Genomic DNA, 17226 nt, shown 5'->3' with positions numbered 1-17226 from the left:
ATACACACTGCTCAGCCACCTTTCAGAATTTATAAGCATGTTCGGTTCCTTCTAACTTGAGTAAGAGTTAAAGTATTTCCAAGGAAGCCATTGTGAAAAGTTTCTATAGCATGTGATGGAAATCAAAGCAGTTGGGCTTGTAAAATTTAACCAGAATAAATTATAATCTTGAATATGATTTTTTTAATTTCCACTAATAATTTCAATAATATTGGAAAAACATGTTCACCAAACATGTTGATGTAAACATCAACAGACCCTTCAACAATGACGTTAATTTTTGATTTCTGCAGCTTTTGAGTTTCCACAGGGTTTTTTAGGGAAATACGCATTTTGATAAAGCACTACAGAAGTCTACAACTTTTTTTCTTTTGAGGGGTAATTAATTTTTACAGTGAGCTAATAATAGAGTCATAATGACCTATGTGATATTTCATGGTTGAAAAAGAAATGAATTCTAAGCAAACACTACAGTACTCCATTTCTAGTGGATGATCCAAAACATTTAGAAATGTTACAAATGTCCACTAGGCTCTACTAGACATTCCTCCAGGCCATCCTTGGCAAACTATATAATTGATACTTATTATTAAACAGCAAGTGTGATTAATAATATATAGATGATTTTGGAATGAAGAGATAGAATTTTGACGTTCTTAATGATATTTAATTTATATAATTTGGAGTTGTAAATTACATTATGGTGGCAAAACATCAGATGAAGGGGTTGCCAGAAAATGGATTATCAGTGATAGCATTCACAAAGGAGGATATCAGACAGAAGTAAAGACAACCAAGAGTTCAATTTAATTTGTTTTTCTTTCATACAAAATATAAAATCCGCAGCACCCTTTTAATTCTTCTGACAAATCTCGGGTGCCCAATTATGGTCTCAGTGTTTCAGCACAGCTGTGGTTTCTTGTTTGGCTGAATTAATAAAACAGTCTTATAAAAATCTTACTCAGCAAGGCTATTAAATTGTGGTAGCATCACTCCACATTCATTATCACTAACAATACTGATAAATAGTGGGAAATATTTTTGCGCATGGCCTAATAGATTTTCATAAGGTTATGTCAGACTAAATTAAAGGCATTGTTATGAAAACTGGAAGGATAGGAATAAACTTTTTACAGAGAATGTTATTTCAAAACTAATTATAAAATTGACACCTTTTTTCTGCAAAATTGGTTATTTCTAAAAGAAAAAATAAAAGCATATTTTATTGCTGTTGTACTCTCTGTTCTCTGCTGAATAAAATATTTTCATTTCTTGAATGAACTGCCTTTCATAAGCCATGAATTTAGTCTGTTTGGCCTTTTGCACTTTATAAGACAGAAAATCTGTATGAGCCAAAGCTTGCCATTAAAGGAAGAATAATGTTTCATTTTAATGTTATTATGTCTTATAACTTCAGCGATTCTGCCAATAAACTCAGGAAAATTAGGAATTGAGTAAAGTCTCTCCAGTAGTTAAGTTATATGTTGTGTTCAAGTCTATTTTCAAGGGTGTGTGTGTAATTCTCCTTTACTTTCTGCTTTGAAGAACCGCCTCAAATCTTGTCACTGTCTTCACAGGCTTGAATTGCTTCCCAAAAGCTGTGTGTCTACAAGTCTGTAAAATGAGAACCCCTTAGCAGACTTTTCATCTTATTCTGAGGCAACTGATGGCACTGTTGATATCGTTTGTGGGTACCTGAAGTACAACCCCATCCAGGATTTTGAAAACATCTGCAAGAATGCTTCTTTATTTGCAAGCTCTTGCTCTTCTGGATGGAAGTATCTCTAGTTTTTTAAAGGAAGATTATTCTTCCTTTAAAAGAGAAAGAGAAAGTGTAGAGAATTGGCAAATAGTAGAAGTTTTGTGCCTGCATAGTTCAGCTTTATGCATGGTTTTAAACTGAAATCTGTCTCACAACCTGAGAGACTTACAATGAAATTCATACCTATTGGAGAACATTATTCACTCTGACATGAGTAGCATTTGTATAAAGTTGTATTATATTTTTATATTTAATCTTATAGCATGCCAGAAAAACCTTCTCATCAAAGGCCGTTTTCAGTGCATGTACCTGCTGAAATGCTGAAGGTTAGAGGAGGCAGTGCAGCACCTACGGGCTGTGCTGATCCACCCCCAAGCAACTTCAAAACATGACTCTTGTAAACCAAAGGGGAGGAAACATTTGCTAGACTGATGGACTGAAAAAAACATGAAGTATGTCAATGAAAAGAGCTTTGTAGATGGGCAGAGGCTGCATGACAGCATGTCTCACATGCAAGTTATGTTGCTGGTTCTTACTCTTCATTCTCAGTTTCCATCGGAATGAATTTTTTGAGCCTACAGATTAAGTGTATTCTCCCACCAGGGGCATCTCTAGGTAAAATGATTGATACCTTAACAAAAACGGATGAATATCTGATAACAGGCATGTTATTCAGAAAAGGAAGACAAAAGAGACATCCCCAACAAATGAGACAGGGTATCTGGTGACATGTGACATGGAGAAGGCTGAGGTACTCAACAACTTTTTTGCCTCAGTTTTCACTGGCAATTACTCTTCCCACATCTCTTGAGTCCCTGAATCGCTGTGCAAGCACTGCTCAGCAACAGCCAAACACTGGTGTGGTATCAACACTGTTTCAGGCACAAATCCAAAAGACAGCACCATATGGGCCTCTGTGGGGAAAGTCAACTCCATCTCAGCCAGATGCAGTACAACAAGAAATTTGTTCTGAAGTTCAGCATAAATAGTTATGTAGAAGAGTTGCGATTATTTAATTTTTTTTCCTGAAGTATGGTTTACTTTACAATCTCTCTATGTCTACACACACAACCCTTGCATGATGTGGCATCTTTGACTAGAATACATCCTTGGTTGACATGACAGTGGTATTATTCTGCCAAGCTTTTGAAGGGAATGATTAGAAGATATCTTACATACATGTGCACACGTGACTATTCACAGTGGCCGACTGAACCAGAGCAGGATTTTTTTCAGAAACATGTAGAAAATGATCTGCACAGACCCCAGAGATTTCTACTCATCAGTCACTTTGCAGCTCATGAAGCGAATTTTCCTAATGATACTTTTATTTTCTATTCCACCAAATACCATAAAACTCAAGCCAGTTATTCCAAGAAATAAAAATGAGGATCAGACATTGAACAAATGTCTGAAATTGCTTAATTATGAAAATAAAAAAAAAAAAAGAAAATAAATGAGGGGTTTAGTTTATTCAATCAGTACAATGCTTTGTGATAGTAACTTCATAAAATTGAACAAGGGTGATTTTTTTGTGTGCTCCTGCCACATATATTCACTCAATAAACTGAGGCTTGTGGCTTAGTTTTACCCTTCCTGTGCTTTGTGCAATTACATATAATTAAATCTGAACACATTTCTTTCATCGATTCAATTTTCTAAGGTCTCAGGTCATTGTCAGCCATCTGTTCAGAACATAGAAGTGCAACTTTGGCAAACAAAATGCCCTCCTCACCTTTTGTTCTGTGTTCTTATTTTTTACCTCTGTTCAGATCCACCATTTCCTCATCTTAAACCTGAGGCCCTTAAAAAGGAAGGGACACAACTGAGCCACCCTGCAGGAAGGCCTGGATAGGCTGGAAGAGTGAGCTAACACAAACCGTGTGAAGTTCAACAAGGACAAGCATAAAGTCTTGCACTTGGAAAAACATAATCCAGGAGTGCAGCACAGGCTGGGATCTACCCAGCTGGGCACCAGCTCTGTGGAAAGGGACCTGAGGGTCTCGGTGGACAGCAAGCTCAACATGAGTGAAGAGTGTGCTGCTGTAGAAAAGAAAGCCAACAGGATGCTGGGTTGCGTCAACAAGTGCATCACCAGCAGAGATAAAGAAGTCATTATCCCATTCTACTCAGCAATTGTTAGGCCACACCTGGAATACTGTGTTCAGTTTTGGTCCCCGCTATACAAAAAAGATATGGACAGGCTGGAGAGGGTCCAGAGAAGGGCCACAAAGGTGATCAAAGGACTGGGAAGCCTGCCATATGAGGAAAGGCTGAGAGAATTGGGCTGGTTCAGCCTTAAGAAAAGAAGAATGTGGGAGACCTTATCACTATATTCAAGTATTTGAAGGGTGGCTACAAGGAGTCTCATGGGAAAGACAAGGGGTAATGGGTACAAGTTATTCCTGTAGAGATTCTGATTGGACCCAAGAGGAAAATTTTTCACAATGAGAACAATCAGCCATTGGAATAATCTCCAATAAAAGTGGTGGATTCTCCAGCATTGCACACTTAAGATTCAGCTGGGCAGGGTGCTGGGCCATCTTGTCTAGACCGCTCTTTTGCCTAGAAAGTTTGGACCAAATGATCCTTGAGGTCCCTTCCGTTCCATATTCCCCTGGTATTCTATGATTTTATGACTGCATTGTCTGTGGGATTCTGCATTCCTTGGGTCCTTCCTTTCAAGGTTTTCTGGTAGCTATGCTTTAGTTAAACACAATTTCTGACGTTCAACTGCATGGGAAGCAGCATGCACGTCTGTGTCCTTTGCTATGCAGAAGGTCAGGCTAAATGAGCTGATAGAATTTTCTGGCTTTCAAGATCTATGAACAGCTAGGTCTCCCATCTTCCTAAAACTCCTTGTGTTTCAAGTCTCTTTTTTTCCTATTTTCCTAGTTTGATCTTTGTTAATAAATTGCAGGCTAGTATCTCTAGCTATAATGAGGCTGCCAGCAAAGAAAGAGACTCTGACAGGTGGACGCTCATAAGATGCTAAGCAGTAAGTGGAGGTTCTCAAGACACATCAGCTGTGAAAAAAAAAGGAGGAGGGATTACAACCCTCCTCACACTCAGTTTTGTATGCCTGTCTCTCTATTTCTCTCCTTCCCTCCCATTATCCTTTCTTTGAAACATATTCTCTCGTCTCCTCCCTTGTACTTTGTTTCCCTTACCTCTCCTGATGCATTTTTATACCCTTCAATGAGGCTCACTGATGTTTTAGTTGACTTACATCAAAGGGAATAGTATCTAACTTCTTTAGGACCCTTTTGAAATCCCATTCTTAGAACATAAATGCCTTGTTATGGCTCGAATCAGAGCTTACTTGCTTCGCTGTAAAACAGGATACAACAATAAGCTATAAACTGTAGACTAAAACCTGCCAGACATATATTTACCCCCTCCACTTTGCTTGCTTGTTCCATGAAGACAACAGCTTGAAAATATTCTCTCTCTGTAAGGGCAACACCTGCAAAACTTCTTGGACAGTTTGTAAATACACCTCTGACAAAGGGCTCACTGACTAAACCAGTAGACAGAATTCAGTCAAAAGATTGAAAATGAATGAAAAATTAATCAACAGATAGAGATGCTAAATGTATCTAGAACTAGTAGTTTATGTATCTTTATATGGAATCCATCACCAGGATCAAGATCAGGTCTCATATCTGTAATCACTGGAATCCTTCCCACTGACTTTAGTAGACTCTGTACAGAAAAGATGGCTTTCTAGGATTTGAAAGCAACTATCCTGCCCGCCTTTCCTACTTATACTCAGACAGTTAAGTTTAAAGATAATTTTACAAAGTCATCTCTAAATTACGTGCCCTGCTGCCCTCAATTGCACAGGGGTGAGAGATGGCCATGCCAACGCTGACTTCAAAACAGCATTGATATGTTGTTCCTGGCTGCTGAAAATACGTGGAAAGGGCTACAGATGCTACCCTGAAGTGCCATATTGGAACACAGGACCTGCTTTGAGAAGGCTACTTCTCAAGGGACACAGCTGAAAATTAAAGCAACCAAAACAACATCTCAGAGAGAAATTGTTGAACCACGTTGCTTGACTGCAATGCAGGAATTACCGTGTAGCTTGGCTGTCTGTTAATAATCAGGTAGTTGTCAAAAATCATGACCATATTTACAATAATTGGACTAAGCATCTGGAAGATTTCATCATTTATCTAATTCCCAAATGAAATGGCCATTTGAACTAATGAGTGAAAGCTTCACTCATTTGACCAAATGACAGCGCACATCTATGCCCAAGACTGCAGTGAACCCTGAGCTAAGTGCCAAATGAACTAGCTCTGGAAGCTGTACAGCTGCATCAGCATGATGCTGTGCCAAGAGTAATTAGTTCTAATGAGAGGCTATACTGCACCTAGGATCAAACCCAGCAGAGCTGATTTGCTGATTTATGTGGACATGCTATCTTTCTTAGAATTAGCTTAGGTATCTCTATAGCATGGGGGTTCATTGTACAGACTAGACATGCTCTACATTTGCCTGTAGGTTAACAAGTCAAATAAAAAAAATCATGCGGCTTTACACTCTCTTGGATCTTATGCAGTCATTTATGTAAGTGTCAAGAAGGAAAACAGGGTGAGTAAAGCTATCACTTTGATTTAACATCATTTAACATCCACTTCTCATTATATAAATCCATCCACAAGATATAATATAGTAACAAGTGAGGCTCAGTGTCTTTCTGAACCTTTAGAACAAGCTGATAATCTGTATGGAGCAAACAATCCATTGGACAATCACAGAATCACAGAACCATAGCATGGGTCGGGTTGGAAGGGACCTTTGAAGATCATCCAGTCCAACCCCCTTGCCACGGGCAGGGACATCTTTCACTAGATGAAGTTGCTCAGACCACCATCCAGCCTGACCTTGGACACTTCCAATGATGGGGCACCAACATCTCTGGGCAACCTGGTCCAGTGTCTTACTACCCTCATCATAAAGAATTTCTTCCTTATAATCAATCTAAATCTACCCTCTTTCAGTTTCAAACCATTTCTCCTTGCCCCCTTGTCCTGTTACTACAAGCATTCGTCAAAAGTTTTTCTCTGTCTTTCTTATAAGCCCCTTTAATATAATGAAAGGCAGCAATAAGGTCTCCCCAGAGACTTCCCCAGGCTGAACAACCCCAGCTCTCTTAGCCTTTCTTGATAGAAAAGGCGTTCCAGCCTTGTGATCACTTCTGTGGCCCTCCTCTAGACCCACTCTAACAGGTCCATGTCTGTCTTGTGCTTGGGACCCAGAGCTGGATTCAGTACTTCAGGTGGGGTCTTGCAAGAGTGGAGTAGAGGGGGAGAATCACCTTGCTCGACCTGCTGGCCACACTTCTTTTTATGCAGCCCAGGAGACGATTTGTTTTCTGGGCTGCAAGTGCACATTGCCAGGTCATGTCCAATTTTTTGTCCACCAGTGCTCTCAAGTCCTCCTCTGCAGGGCTGCTCTCAATCCGTTCATTACCCAGTCTGCAGTGGTACTGGGGATTTCCCTGATCCAGGTGCAGGACCTTGCACCTGTCCTTGTTAAACTTCAAGAGCTTCACATGGTGCTCACTCCTCCAGCCTGTCCAGGTCCCTCTGGATGGCATCCCTTTCCTCAAGCTATCAACTCCACCACTCAGGTTTGTGTCATCTGCAAACTTTATGAGGGTGCACTCTATCCCACTGTCTATGTCATTGATGAAGACATTAAATAGTATTGGTCCCGGGACAGACCCTTGAGGGACACCACTCGTTGTTGGTTTCCACTTGGACATTGAACCATTGACTGTAACTCTTTGGATGTGACCATCCAGCCAGTTTCTTATCTATCTAACAGCCCATCCATCAAAGCCATCCATCTCCAATTTAGAAGCAAGAATGCTGTGAGGGACCATATCAAAGGCCTTACAGAAGTTCAGATGACATCAGTAGCTCTTCCTGTGTGCCCTAATGCAGTCACTCCATCCAAGAAGGCTGCTAGATTAGTCAGGCACAATTTTCCCTTGGTGAAGCCAAGTTTACTGTCTCTAACCACCTCCCTGTCGTGCATATGTGTTGTCATAGCTTCCAGGAAGATTTGTTCTATGATCTTACCAGGCAGAGAGGTGAGGTTGACCAGCTGGTAGTTCCCAGGGTCCTCCTTTCCACCCTTTTTAAAAATGGGTGTGATGGTTCTCCCTTTTTCCAGTCACTGGGGACTTCATCTAAGTGCCATGACATTTCAAATATGATGGAGAGTGGCTTGTCAACTACAGCAGCCAATTCTCTCAGGACCCTGGGATACATCTTGTCAGGTCCCATGGACTTATGTATGTTCAGGTTCCTCAGGTGGTCTTGAACCTGAGTTGGGTTATAATTGGAGGGACTTTGTTCCCCTAGTCCCTGCCTTGATGTTCAGGGACTTGAGATATGTGGGAAGAGAGATTACCATATATATTGATGAAATATTACTTCCCTGTGAAAAGGGAAGTACAGTGACTGCTATTAGCATTTACATTTTGATGATATAACTGTAAAGTTATTTTAAAATATGAAGACTTGCAGACATTCTGTAACAGCATTACTGATTTATGATCAGTGAAATTCTTGTTGCCTGGAGAAAATATTTTTAAAGACATTTTACCTTTAGTCGTAGAAAGTCCAGAAACATGTATAGAAAGGAGGAGAGAAATTAACTTCTCAATGAAAGGTCAAAGAATGAAAACATGTATATCTGAATGGCTTTAACCACTAAAGGTTTGGGAAAAATGATATCATAATATTTAGGAATGATACAAATCGAAATCCAAGGTGTGTTTTTTTTTTTTGAAAGATTAAAGAAACTAATTTATGGTCAATAGGATTTATTAAATTCCACTGCAAATTCATCAGGAATACAGAACTTTTCAGAATGTCTGCAGCATCTTGTGACCTTTTCAGTGTGTTTTTGTATGTTTTCATTTTGAAATTGTCAAAGTATGTAAAAAAAACCCAAATCAGAATAAAAAATAAAATCTTTGTCAAATGCAGAAAAGAGCACCCTCTGAAGTGCCTATCCTTCTCATATTTTTGATCCTCCTTTTCTCCACAATTTAGTCTGCAGCCTGAAGGCACTTGATTTATTCTCTGCTGTGTGCAGTATCTACATCTGCTAGCTGAAAACTTGCAGTGACATTTCTTTGCGAATGGACGGGAAATTGGATCTACTGAGAGACGTTGTCCCAATTCAGCAAGAACTGCTGTTTTCTTATGCATATGACTATGTTCTCACATTGTAAGACAAGATTGCACACAAATAAATTGTTTTGCTGTATATTTAAAAGACTTGAACTTTAATACATATTGTCCGTCTTCCATGACACTTTCACATCTTATTTCTAGTAAGATTTAGAACTGGACCAGTAATTTCAACAACTGAACAAATACTAAGTCTAAGTCCTAGATTTCTGTTTACAGAAACCAACTGTCTTTGGATTAATGGGAATTACATATGTTAAAATCCTTCTTTCATAATTTCATTGTATGACTGTTCAAATATATTTTCCTGTATCTGGCTGCCCAAGTGAGTAGCTAGCTGTTTTCTTGTTCCTTCATTGCCTGTGTTGGATTAGACTCCCTCTACTATAATAATCTTCGCATATTGTCTCCATGCTGAAATTCCCTTGAAATTTATTATCCTCACCTTGAATTTCCCTTGAAATTCATTATCCTCACCTGTGGTTTTAGTCTTAGATATTCAATATATACCAGTTGACTCAGAAGTACTCTACTACATTGCACATAGTCCTGGGAAATTCTGGGACTCCCATAGTCTGGGATTCCTAGAGTACTGGGAAATAGTGGGGAGAGGAGGATGGGTCAAAAAGATGTGGAAAAGGCAAGTGAAGAAAAGGCAGATGGAAGTTGGAAGGTAGGAAAGATAGTAACTAGTGGTGCACCCCTGAGGTCAATCTTGGATCCAATCCTCTTCAAATCTGCATTAATGATCTAGATGATGACAGGGCAGAGTGTATCCTCAGCAGGTTTGCAGATGTCACAAAACTGGAATGTCCATGCTGCCAACCAGAGTGACCTCGACAGGCTGGAGAAATGGACTGACAAGAACCACGTGAGTACATTAACCCCTAATGCTGAATACTTGCCTCTCTGTATAGAATTGGAATATAACAGCGAGCTGGTTTGCTGATGGTCATGCTAGATAAGACCACAGTGATAGACCCAGGTAGAAGGAAGAAATCTAAAAGTATATTAATTACCAGTGGTGTGTCCCTCACAGTAAATGTATGTTTCTGGAGCATGGCACCAGGGTGGCTTTTGTCTGTATTCATATGGCTAGGGGATTCTAATAGTGTCTACTAAATAAGATTTTGCTAGTGTGATCTATATTTCTGGCAGCTAAAAGTGTGCATTATTGCTGTTATTATTACCAACATAATTCAATTCCAAAAAGTAAATCACAAAATCCTACATTTTCCATTTTTCTCCAGTGCACGATTAGTCCTCTTGAATTTGCATTAGGGAAGTCAAAGAAATTACAGTTTATTACAAGTAAATATCTAAAGAAATAAAAAATTACAGGTCATTATTCTGGTAGTCTGCTGGCTAGCCTGCAGCATTAAGTTTAATTTTGTTGTGCGCATGCCACTTGCTTCAATATCCATCCCTGTCTGCATATCCTGAAACATTTGCAGGTGTATTTCAGTGCTTCCTTACTGCTGTTTTACCTGACGTCAGGTAGCAACGCTATTCCACCCCCACCCTTCTTTTTTTCAGTGTTTAAGGGAATAATAGACTGGGATGCTGCTGTGTGGAGTAATTTCCTCAAGCGCACTGCACATTTACAGCTGCACTGTTTCAACAATACTAGCATTAAAAGTGGGCTCTTCAGTACCGCAGCCTGCTCTCAAAAGGTTAACAAGTGGCATGCAGGAAGAGGCGTATCTGTGAGATGCTGCACTTTCTCCCTTACAGCTTGTTTCTGGCAGAGAGCGATGGTGACAGTGAGCCATTGTGTTTCCACGCACATCCAAGATTAGATTATTCCTTTGGAGCAGAAGCTGGAGCAGACAACAGTGCAGACTTACAACCCTTCCCCGGGTTTTCCCTAGGGTGGTCCAGCCTGCTGTCTGACTGCAGCTGAGGGGGAACCTTTAACTGCTGGAAACCTGTCTCGACCTTTTCCAAAGCACACAGGCTACCTGCAACTGGCTAAACGCTCTCCAGGTGCAAGGTAGTAAAAAAAAATAAATTGTCCTGGCTTCTCTCACCTTGTGACCTACTGGCAGACAACCACTTACATAAAATTCACCATATTTTGGAAAGGTGTAACTATACTGCATCTCAGTATGAAGGGAAAACAGAAATGAATACAGCACCTTCCTCATCATGAGGAAGCATCTGTGTGAGGACAAAGATAAGGAGGGATTTAATTTTGGTAATAACTAAGAGTAAGTTATTTTTATTTCACTTTAAAATAAACTCAACTATCAACCAACCAATCAAACAGAAATACGAGTCTTCCTACACAGTAGATTAGGTTGCTTTGGGGGATAAAAAATATTGCATTTAAATGAAAGTACCAAATTTTGTCATGAAAGATCATGTAAAGGCCAAATATGCCCTAAGAAGATAATTATTTATTATCATTATTTATTAATTACTTCAGTTATGCTAATTGCACTCCAGCTGTCTTGTAGATAAGCACTTGGAAACAACTCTCATATTTTTATGACTATATTTTAGTTGATGTAGCAATTTTCAGCCATGGACATCAAGAATGAAAAACAACATTATCAGTCCTGCATAAACAGGGAACCAAAGCAAAGACATGTGAAAGGATTTGTTTAAGGTCAAACATCAGATGGTTAGAGCAGGGTCTGAAAAAATACCTACTTGCTTTACTTCTAAGGCAATAAACACAATTTCAGATACATGATGTTACCTCCCATCCAGCCAGCCCTCTTCCAATAACTACTTTGGAAGGAAGGAGAGAAGGAGGGAAGGAGGGAAGGAAGGAAGGAAGGAAGGAAGGAGGGAAGGAAGGAAGGAGGGAAGGAAGGAGGGAAGGAAGGAAGGAAGGAAGGAAGGAAGGAAGGAAGGAAGGAAGGAAGGAAGGAAGGAAGGAAGGAAGGAAAGAAGGAAGGAAGGAAGGAAGGAAGGAAAGAAGGAAGGAGGGAAGGAAAGAAGGAAGGAAGAAAGGAAGGAAGGAAGGAAGGAAGGAAGGAAGGAAGGAAGGAAGGAAGGAATGGTGACTCAGTTGAAGCTCTTGTTGATTCCTTTCATAAGAATTACTAAAGCTTAAAAAAATACAGCAGCAATATCTTCAGGTCTCTTTTGTGAGAGATGATTCACACAAAGGGAACTGTAGTCAGTGCACTGAGTGGAAAAGGAGAGGAGGCGTGTGCTTTTCTGTCTGTAGTGGGTTATAATGTACTTCACTATATCCTTTTAACTGCAAGACTTTACCATGAAACTGAATCAGTCCCATGCGACAGAAGACACCACAACAAGGGGGAAGCACAGACATCAAAACAGAGCTCTCCCATGCAGCATATAAAGGATTTTGTGTAACTGGTAGTTATTTTTTGGTGGATGAAAGGCAAAATAAAAGTGGGTGTTAACGTTCATGAAATCAGATTATGTCTGAGCACGGTAAAGTATCAGAGAGACTTTTGAGAGGAGAGAGCAGCTTCTTTTCCTACAAAACATTGCTATAAAGTTGGCAGGGTTCTAAAAATGCTGAGCAATGGTTCGGAGTACTCGGAAGCAGATACAAAGGATGCCAGTATGTGCCCAGTTTTGACCAGTGTGTGAGTGAGTGACGTGCCCGGTTTTGCCACCTTTTCTTAAGTACTGTGCTTCACTGCGTGCATGAGTCTCATGAAATGTGAAGCCAACAGGAGACCCACTCCTATTCCCTGCGCTAACAATGGAAAACATAAAATGGTGAGTGAGAGGATTTATGTGTGTATAAAACATTTGTTGTTAAGAATTCATACTAATAGACAGCTGTCTGCAGTGCAGGGGTAGGGACAAAATGCACTACAGTGATTCAAGCTTTATTTTAAAACCAAAGTAAAGACATTTAGATCAAGAGCATATAAAAAGCCTAAATTATGCAAGATAGTTGAATGGCCATCTTGTTATCGTAACTGCCTTCATGCTCTTCTTAAAAAATAGATTCAATGTTTTACTAACTTTTATAGAAAATTTTACATGAATGTTTTTTCTTTTCTTTTAAAATGTAGGAAATTATACGTGTGCAAGGTTTGTGAGTGAAAAGTCAGACGAAATATTCTTTCTCCTTGTCCTGAGAACAACTGTAGCAAGGCAAGTAGAGACAGAGACACAGACTGAATCGAGAGTGACTTAAAAATTAATTAATTTTCATCATGATTTAAACGGATATTTTTTAAACTAGCATTTAAAACATGATGAAATGCTGCAAAGTGTTAGAAAAATCTAACTTTATAGGAACATTTAGCACATACCACATTATAATGTTCTTGTGAACAGTGAAAGATAACAATATTATATTTACTTGAATCAATCTAGTGACATAATTTGAATTAATCATGTGCATAAATATTTGAAGCATCACGGATACAATTGTATTGTTATTAAAATCGCCTCTTTCATTATATCTTATCATTTAGCCACAGAAAATCTTTTTCTACTTTAAAACTGAATTGCTTTGGTGAAAACAATAATGAATAATTTTGACTTTCAATAGCCTAACTAAGCAATTGCCAATACTTTATCTAAAAAGCCCAATTTAATGAAAAAATTATTAGTTTACAGAGTACCAAGACCCTGTTTAAATACTCAGAAGAAAGATTCTCAAAAGCATTTAGATAAATTAGGACCAGAAGATCCATGGATTCAGGCCATATAGCCTCAGGAAACAATGCAGCCTGATTGGACCATTTCAGATTTCCTCACTCATGGTATTTCAACATATGGGATGATATTGATGATTAGGATTAAAGGTAAGGATTAAAGACTGGAGTGGTATGGGTGACAGTAGAGTTAGTGGGTGTCTGCTAGGACACCTGACCAGGAAGAACAAGTGGATGAGACCTTCTAGAGACAGCCAGAAGTAACCTCATGTTCACAGCCCCTGGTCCTCATGTGGGTCTTCAACCACCCCAATACCTATTGGAGGGACAACACAGTGGAGCATAAGCAAGGTTCCTGAAGACCATCAATGACAACGTCCTGACAATTGAAAGAGAAGCCAATGAGAAGAGATGCTCTGCTGGGCCTTATACTCACAAAAGAGGATGGACTTGCTGGGCAAGTGAAAGTTGAAGAAAGCACAAGCTGAAATGATCATGAGATGGTGGTGTTCAGGACCCTGAGAGGAGAGAGCAGGGCAAAAAGAAGATAGGCTTCTGCAAGTACCTAAGTGCTACTTAAGTAGCAAAAAAAAAGACTAGGGAAAATATGGGCCCAAAGCTGAATGAGGCAGGGGCCCTGGTGACATAGGACATAGAAAAAGCTGAGGTAATTAATGCCTTTTTTGCCTCAGTCTTTACTAGCAAGACCAGCCTTCAGCAGTCCCAGGCCTGAGAGGTCAAGGACAAAGCAGGAGGGTTAGACCAGGTGACCTCCAGAAGTCCTCTCCATACTCAACCATATTGGGATTGTGTGACTCTGTGATTGCAGACACTATGTGGGCTATTTACTTACTGAAAGAGCAGCTGAGATTTTAGTCCCATGGGCAGGATGTTATAAAAATCATACACTTTTCCTTTGCTGAGATGAGTACTTTTAAATGTTGAACTATTTTGGGGGGAAAAAAAGTAATCACACCTCACATGGGTCTCCTAGCCACTAGGTCTATCACTTCATTCACTCCATGGCTCACTAAGAACGCCATGATTCCTGCAAAGAGGTGAAGAAAAAATTGAGATATTCAAAGACATTGTTTCCACATAATCTAGTGATCAGAGCGTCCACAGATGCAGCGGAAGGTAGATATCTGAAACTCATGTGGTCACAGAAAAGGAATACACTGGGAACATCTGCCAAGTCTGGCCATGTGAAGTAGGCAGAGAAGTGCCTACTCCACTGAAACCAGAGCTCTTCATGTGCTACTGGGCACATCAGGGCATTCCAGAGGATACACTCTAAGGAAATTCCTTTGGAAAATTTAGGCTGACACAGGCTTGACACAGTTCCTGCTAGGTGGCAGCTGAACAGGTATTCTGAGTATCAAAATTCTGTACTGAGATGCTTAAGCCTGCTGGTGGATCTAGCCCCTGACACCATTTTTCAGGAGGAGACACATCCAGTGTGGGAAAGTAACGGAAGATTGGCGAGGAAGACTGTAAATACGCTCAAGTGACTCGCATGTGGGGTGCTGGAAAACACATCTATCACACTAATTATTGCTTAATTTTGTGTGCTCAACAAGTAGGACATCTGCACTTAGATAACACAGGCCTGGGATGGACTCAGGGGCACCTTATCGAACACGCCTGAGATTCCTGCCCTGCTGTTGAAGAGATCAAAGCACAGCGGAAAACTCTGCCTGCCGGAATCCTTGGAATACAGGCCCAAACAGCAAGTGGGAGCTCTCTCTCTCGCTCTCGCACTCCCTTGCTAACGAGGACTCTCTTGCTAATAAGGACTCTTGCTGCGCGGTGCCTGCGTCCCCTGCTTGCCTGCCTCTGCCCAGGTGCTGTTTCAGAGGTTCCCTGATCCATGAGGTATTGAGATTAAATTTGTTCTTTGCTCTTAATCCATGGTTTTGTGGTTGTACCTGCGTCCTGCCTGCATCGGCTCACACATCCGGTCAGAAGTAAACCCAGTTCAGTTATTACTATCGAGGAAAGAGGAAGCTTGTCCTCCTAGTTTGTTTTGGAACATGTTGCCACTTACCGTGCTAAAGTAGAAAACTCAGTGACAAAGTTGGGCTGGAAAAATCAACTGGTCTCAAAGTGTCATCCTGCTACTACTTACTACATGAACTGATGCAAGACGTCACACAGTCACTTCAAAAAGGAGCAGGACAAGAAAGTATTTACGTATCAGTTTGTTGACTTCAGTTCTACATGCGAATTTTTATTTCAAATTACAGGAAATTACAAAGAAAATGTAAACTAACAGGTACCATAGTTTAATGACTTAATGCCCGGATTGTACCTTGCAGTCGAGCAAGGTAAGACTGCACATAAAGCCAGTAAGTGAAGCAGACATCACTTTCTAATGCGTGGCAGAACACAGAATATGAAAGCATACAAGGGATTTAACAGAGTCAATGCAATGGATATCCTTCTTTGATTAAAAAACCCTCTGATATTTGGAAGAAGAGAATTGTTACAGATGTAGCATATTTGATTTTCTTCCGAACAGAGGAGAGATGGAAAATAGTATTACACAGATTGTTGATGAGATGGATGAAGTATGGGTCACCAGAAAATTAAAGAACCTCTAATTTAATTTGGGTCAAGTCATATTTAGTATTGTAATGCACAAGAAGTCAGCATATGTCTATATTTTTTTTGCCAGTAACACAACGTCGGCAAGATCAGAAAATAGTACATAACAAATGGGATCCCAGTGCGATTGGCCAAAAATTCCAGGGATGCAGTGGGCATGGTATGTATTAATGCTGTTGTACAAGGCACTAGTAAACCATTATCAGAATTACTGTGGATAGTTTTGATTATCTGTGTTTAAGGAAGAAGAATTCAAGGTGAAATGAGGAGGGAGAACCTTATTAGCATAACCAGAGAAAGGAACAAGAGAAAATATCTTATGAGAAGAGATGACGTGAGTTTGTCTTGCTTAACGTAGCAATTAAAAGCTGAGAGAAGATATGACTGCTCCATAAATACACAAGGGGAGAGTAAATGCTAGGAAGGGAAAATAATTAGTTCAGCAAAAGAACAATACTGAAACAAGAATAAAGGGCTCTAAACACAAGATGCAAATAAAACTGTTAGGAATTAAAAGATTTCTAACCAACAAAACTGTCAAAGTCTGAAACAGTTGTCCAGCTGGCAAAAATTCAAACTATTTTCAATAGAGACTTGGCAAAGTTAGGGAGCTAGACACAGGTTATGCATCGTGGTTGACTGTGACAGCGAGTATCTAATTTCAAGAACCCAGAAGGTCCATTCCTGACACGTGCCCAAGACGTCTGGTAATTTTGTAAATATTTACTTTCTGCGGGAAAAAGTTCAGCATACATGAAGAAGGTAACAAAGCATATGCACTTTTGGCATGTAACAGAAAGTAGATTAGAAATGAGGGCAAAGACCTGAGGTAAGCTAGCGGGCGGTAGGGCTTGCGATGCTTTGCTGTGCGTTGCATTTATTTATAGAATCATAGAATGGTTAGAGTTGGAAGGGACCTTAAAGATCATCGAGTTCCAACCCCCCTGCCATGGGCAGGGACACCTCCCACCAGACCAGGTTGCTCAAAGCCCCGTCCAGCCTGGGATTTAGTGCAATACAAACCAAAGTTAGGCAG

The 17226-nt window shown here is 40.0% G+C and overlaps 1 protein-coding gene across 1 annotated transcript in view; it reads right to left on the bottom strand.

Annotated features, from left to right (window-relative positions):
• The window catches only part of CNTNAP2 (contactin associated protein 2), an 864917-nt gene that overhangs the window by 96295 nt on the left and 751396 nt on the right, over positions 1 to 17226 (bottom strand). The window lies entirely within an intron of this gene.

The sequence above is a fragment of the Numenius arquata genome, chromosome 4, assembly GCF_964106895.1.
Source record: "Numenius arquata chromosome 4, bNumArq3.hap1.1, whole genome shotgun sequence".
Classification (NCBI taxonomy): Eukaryota; Metazoa; Chordata; class Aves; order Charadriiformes; family Scolopacidae; genus Numenius; species Numenius arquata.
This window is presented reverse-complemented; position numbering and strand designations above follow the sequence as displayed.